Source organism: Cannabis sativa, chromosome 2 (assembly GCF_029168945.1).
Source record: "Cannabis sativa cultivar Pink pepper isolate KNU-18-1 chromosome 2, ASM2916894v1, whole genome shotgun sequence".
Classification (NCBI taxonomy): domain Eukaryota; kingdom Viridiplantae; phylum Streptophyta; class Magnoliopsida; order Rosales; family Cannabaceae; genus Cannabis; species Cannabis sativa.
The window spans coordinates 53,075,747-53,082,225 of NC_083602.1; positions in this window are offsets into that span (position 1 = coordinate 53,075,747).

Here is a 6,479-nt window from a genome sequence, read left to right on the forward strand (position 1 = left end):
AAAAAACATGTCACCACATGTTTTTAAGCTGACACTTAACGAAATTAATTAATGCTTAACAGCTAAAAAATAATACAACTACAATAAAATTATAAAATAAAATATTTTAATGCCATATTTTTTTTATTAGGGTGTAATATCTCTACCCACTACCTATAAATAAGTGGTAACTATGGTATATGTTCCTTTTCTCTTTTGCTTAATAAAGTGGTACACCTTCCATATTGTTGGATTCTTCTCTCTATAACACTCTTTTTTGCACTCTAGTTTATTTAAGAGGAAATTACACTTTATACTCTTTTTATATTGTTCTCTTTTATTTTTACCCTCTTTTTTAAAGTCTATCATTTTTACCTCTTTCTTTAAACATTGTACCAATTTTGCCCCTGTCACTTCAAGATACTCTCCATGTGACTCTCTTATGTCAGGGTATTTTGGGTACAATACATATAAAAAGAGGTATGTTTCAAATAAATATAAAATTAGAGGCAAATTTGGTCAATTGATTAATAAAAGAGGCATTTTTCAACTTATGACAAATGTTATCTTTTAAACAAGGCTTAATTTTACTTAATAACTAGTCATAATATTATACTTTTATTTCAACTATGTCATTCCGTTTAATTTACTCAAATAATTTTTGATTTATTGAAAATTAAATATTTTAAAGAAAGTAATGATAAAAATAAATAAATAAATAAGCACAATACACATATATAAGTTTTTTATTGTTACATATGTTTTATTAATTCCTCTTAATTAATAACAAAGAGCTTTTTTAAAAAAAATTTAAACACCTCATACCACACCACACCTCACCTCACATGAGTATACTCTCTATATAAACATAATTAGTATTGCAGTATAATATGTATGTAAAATTATAATATTGTTGATTGTTTTTAGTGCAAGTTGAATATTTCATATATACAAAATTAATGTGCACAAATTTACATATAATCTATTTTTTATTTTTCATTTTTTTTAAAATATATCTATGTTATTTATCAATAGCAGTACATAAGAAAAGAAATACTCGTGTCTATAATATTCTCAAATTCGTGACATGTATAGATATTAATTTATAATTTAATATGTATATAAAGAAATGAAAATAAGTAAAATGTAAACAATTAAAATTAAAAAAAAAATAAGAGGAAGAAAAATAAAAAAATACATTATTATGTATGCATTAATTTTTTGTGATTAGTTTTTTAAGACGAATAATTTATTTTCTAATATTTTGTGAAAGACATACGTCTAGTATAGTTATATTCATTAAAGTTTTGATTATAATATTATAACTAAAATTTTTAAGTGGAGTTCTATTTACACCCTACAAAATGATAAGTACAAGAAAATGAAGTTTAAATTCTTTTTAAAAATTATTCTTGATATTTTTCTAATTTTTTTTCTAACATTATTTTATGTTAATTTTATTAGTTTTCTTTCGCTAATAAAATTTATATAATTTTTTATTTTAATTTTTTTGGTCGTAATATTTAAAGTATAATTTATTTTTATTTGATAGGTATATTTTTTAAGAATATGAACTAGAAGAAAAAATTAAAAAAAAAAAAAACTTAGTTTCATTAAAGATATAAATTTTATATAACATAAAAATTATTAAAACAAGCTTTGATATATGTCACATTATAAAACTTAGCTTTTTTTTTATTATGACTTTTTTTTTTAAAAAAAAAAATCTTGAATAAATAGAAGTTATTTGAGTAAATTAATGGGAATGTCATAGTTGAAATAAAAGTATAATATTATGACTAGTTATTAAGTAAAATTAAGCCTTGTTGAAAATATGACATTTGTCATTAAATAAACTAGAGAGTGCAAAAAGGAGTGTGATAGAGAGTGTCCTTAGAGCATTTCTTAAGGAGTGCTAAGGACACTCTCTATCACACTCTCTTTTGCACTCTCTAGTTTATTTAATGACAAATGTCATCTTTTCAACAAGGCTTAATTTTACTTAATAACTAGTCATAATATTATACTTTTATTTCAACTATGTCATTCCCATTAATTTACTCAAATAATTTTTGATTTATTGAAAATTAAATATTTTAAAGAAAGTAATGATAAAAATAAATAAATAAATAAATAAGCACAATACACATATATAAGTTTTTTATTGTTACATATGTTTTATTAATTCCTCTTAATTAATAACAAAGAGCTTTTTTTAAAAAAAAAAATTAAACACCTCATACCACACCACACCACATGAGTATACTATCTATATAAACATAATTAGTATTGCATATAATATGTATGTAAAATTATAATATTGTTGATTGTTTTTAGTGCAAGTTGAATATATAATATATACAAAATTAATGTGCACATATTTACATATAATCTATTTTTTATTTTTTATTTTTTTAAAAATATATCTATGCATGGCCGACCATGATGGTGTGCAAGGTGGGCTACTGCACAGGGCCCAAAAAAATAAAGGGCCCAATATATTTTTTTTTAATGCCCAATATTTTTTTTTAATGAACTTAACTTTTAAAGGGGCTAACAATTTTTCATTAGTCACTTCCATTCCAATTCTCAAAGTCCATTTTCAATTTTATTAATGCTTTTAAGCTAAAAAAAATAAAAATTTATTACTTCTATATACTATTTGTTTCAAACCTTTAATATTCTTTTTTTTTTATCATTTTTTTATTCTATTGGAATCAATAATAATTTTTATAAATAGTTGAATTTTTTGGTGTTTTGTAAAATATATAACTGAATAATAATAATTAAAAATATTATTTATAAATTGCATTTTTTTTAGGGGCCCAAATTTTAAATTAGAACAGGGCCTCTAAAATGTTTAAGACGGTCATACATCTATGTTATTTATCAATAGTAGTACATAAGAAAAGAAATACTCGTGTCTATAATATTCTCAAATTCGTGACATGTATAGATATTAATTTATAATTTAATATGTATATAAAGAAATGAAAATAAGTAAAATATAAACAATTAAAATTAAAAAAAAAATAAGAGGAAGAAAAATAAAAAAGATACATTATTATGTATGCATTAATTTTTTGTGATTAGTTTTTTAAGACGAATAATTTATTTTCTAATATTTTGTGAAAGACATACGTCTAGTATAGTTATATTCATCAAAGTTTTGATTATAATATTATAACTAAATTTTTTAAGTGGAGTTCTACTTACACCCTACAAAATGATAAGTACAAGAAAATGAAGTTTGTTATAAAATAATATAAAATAATATAAAGTAGATGAGAAGAAAGAAGAAGAAGATGAAGAGAGAAAGAGAAAGTGAATGAGAATTTCTGAGTTGTTTATTCCAATGAAGTGAACCCCTATTTATACAAATACAAGAGTGAGATATTAAGAAACTAAGAAAAAGGGAAACTAAGGAAAAGAGAAATGTTCATTACAATTCATGGTAATAAATAAAAGATTTGGACATCCACATAATTATTAATATTTATAACACTCCCCCTTGGATGTCCATAATAACTGCCTTATTAAAAATCTTGCTGAAAACTTGATCAAAGGAAAAAGAGTATAGTGTAAACTAACTCCCCCTCATTTAGGCATTTGTGGAGATCTTCTAATCGACGAATTTCGATCTTGTCTGCCGTCTTCTCAAATGTTGATGTTGGTAATAACTTTGTGAATAAGTTTGTAAGATTGACACTTGATTGAATATGTTGAACACCAATATGCATTTTCTTGAAGCGTATAAAGAAGAATTTCGTGGAATGTGTTCTAACTCTATCTCCTTCAATGTACCTCATTTTAGTTGAACGATGCAAGCAGTATTATCCATAGAGAATTGCTTGAGTTTATACTTCTTTATTGAGTGCAATCCATATGTTTCCCGAATATGCTATGTCAATGATCTCACTCACACACATTCTCTACTTGCTTCATAAAATGCAAGTATGTTAACATGATTTATAGTTGCCTCGTTAAAAACCTTGCCAGAAAAACCCAGTGGGACAAAATCTGAGCTAGGGAAAAAGAGTACAATATATATTTCATATTCATAACTATTTGTAAGTTGCCTCGTTAAAAACCTTGCCAGGAAAACCCATTGGGACAAAACCTGAACTAAGGGAAAAAGAGTGCAACATGAATATGTCTCCCCCTCATGCACATATGATCCATAATTCTTTTGGTGATAATATATCTCATAAGATTATTGTTATCACTTTTAAAATATCACCATATATAATCTTTGATCATATATTTTCTATAACTCTTCCAGAGTATGTATGGACTTCTAAATTATAGATGAGGGGTTCGTGGAACATTAATATTTATTCAACTAATTGTATCATTCATGTGTATATACAATCTTGTTCATACTAAAATTTAACATTTCAAGTAGATATGAACATAACACATTAATGATAATATAAATTTCATTTGTGACAATGATGGTACTCCAATACCATATATTTGTTCCATCTTGTTGTATGATCTTAATTTTCATATCAAATGATCATATATCTATAATTCTTAATACATATGAAGTACTTCAGGACTTCAATACTAATGAACAAACTTTATACATTTAATATTTCTCGATATACAAAAGAAATAAAAGTTTGTTCTTCAATTAATCAAAAACTCTTCAAGAGTCTATCACAACGTATAATTTACGTATTTATAATGCATAGACAACCATACGTATTTTTCAAACAATAATTTACTTACATGTCTTTATTTCATACAAAGATCTTTGTCATATAGTGCGCGCGACTTAGAATTTATATCACTTAAGACATGTATTAAATTCTTCTAGAATTTTTAGATAAGGCTTATTTCAAATTCTCACTATATTAGGAGCTCCAAATAAATAATCTTTTGTTGCAACATTTATGTGACGTTTATAAATCCTCATAAAATATATTCCAGGCTATAATCAAATAATGATTATATTTTCTCAATATTTAAGTCTTACTTCAATCAATCTCATGTCTATGCAAACTTTGTACAACAATTCATTATGTACAAATACATATATGCAAATTTCTCATTAGAAATATTTATTTGCACACCCTACAGGTCTTACTTCACTTTATGTGAGTAAATTTGCCTAGATTGCGTCATAATATTTTGGCCAAAAATCAAAATGTAAGTCGATGATTCTCGACAAATCTAATACCATGATCCTTGCTATCTCATGTTAGTTTATTGCATATCCAAACATTCAATATTTATTGTCGACAAAAATTTGAATAAATGATAATTTCCTCCCATATTGACATAACTTATAGAGATCTCTTTAAATTACATATTTTTCAAATATGTTTATGTAATATCCCGAGAATTTTATTGATATTTATTTGGCCATATTTTATTAAATATGTAGTTATGTGGATATTAGAGTAAGATTATAATCTTACTTAAGCTAATTACGAGTTAATTAGTGGAATTTTAGTAAATGAATAAATAAAGCGTAATTGATTAATTACGGAGATTTTATTGGAATATGTGGGTATCATAGATACCATAATTTGAATAAAATATTTTCGGGCTTGGCAACTGTGGAACTTGACGGAGTGGTCAAAAATGTCACGACAATTAAGTTATATTGAACTGGGTTTATACCGGATGAGGTTAAAATGTTGAATAGTGGATTATATCGGGAAAGTTAGAAATGACTAAAATAACCCTAGGTTTTGTTTTTACTTAAGTGTATGGTGGAAGGCCAAATGGTCATTTTAATGGGTAGATTGTTATGTTTGTCTTTAGTGAGTTTCTAGGCTGAAATTAAGTTTAATGTTAGGTTTATATATTTATTTATTTATTTATTTTAGTTAGGAATTAGAATATAACTTAAAAAAAAAAAAAGAAAGAAGATAATTTTAGATTATTACATAACATCTCTCTCTCCATCTTCTTCTCCTTCGAAGCTCTAGAACCCAGCTGAACCATGGGATTTTTCTTCTCAATTCAACCATTTCTAGCTGAATTAGCTAACACTAAGAGCTGTTCAAGTGTTGAGGTAAGTTCATCATCTTTTCTCTTTAATTTCTAGGGTTTTTAGGTTGAATTTTCTTGGGTTTTATTTGAATTCAGGGCTGTAAGTTTAAATTGAATTCAAAGCATGATTTCTAAGTTGGATTCAAGATTGTTTAAGTTTGAATTTGATTATTCTAGGGCTGTTAGGTCTTAAATTGAGTGAATTGAGTTTATGAACTAAAATTTCACTCAACTATGGTGAATTTATTATCGTGATGTGTTACTGCGTTTTGAAGGTTTGAATATGTTGTATTTGTGATATTGAGTTGGTCTGGAGCTGTTGGGCAGGTGTGGTTGAGTTTTGGTTCGAGTTTGGGGGAGAAAACTCAAGATTGTAACCCTGCCAGAACCGGTCGACCGGTTGGTTCTGGTGTAGCAGAACCGGTCGACCGGTTTAGGCAGCAGGGGGACATTTTCAATTTTTTTTCAGGGCCAGTTTTAGGACTCGGGGTGAT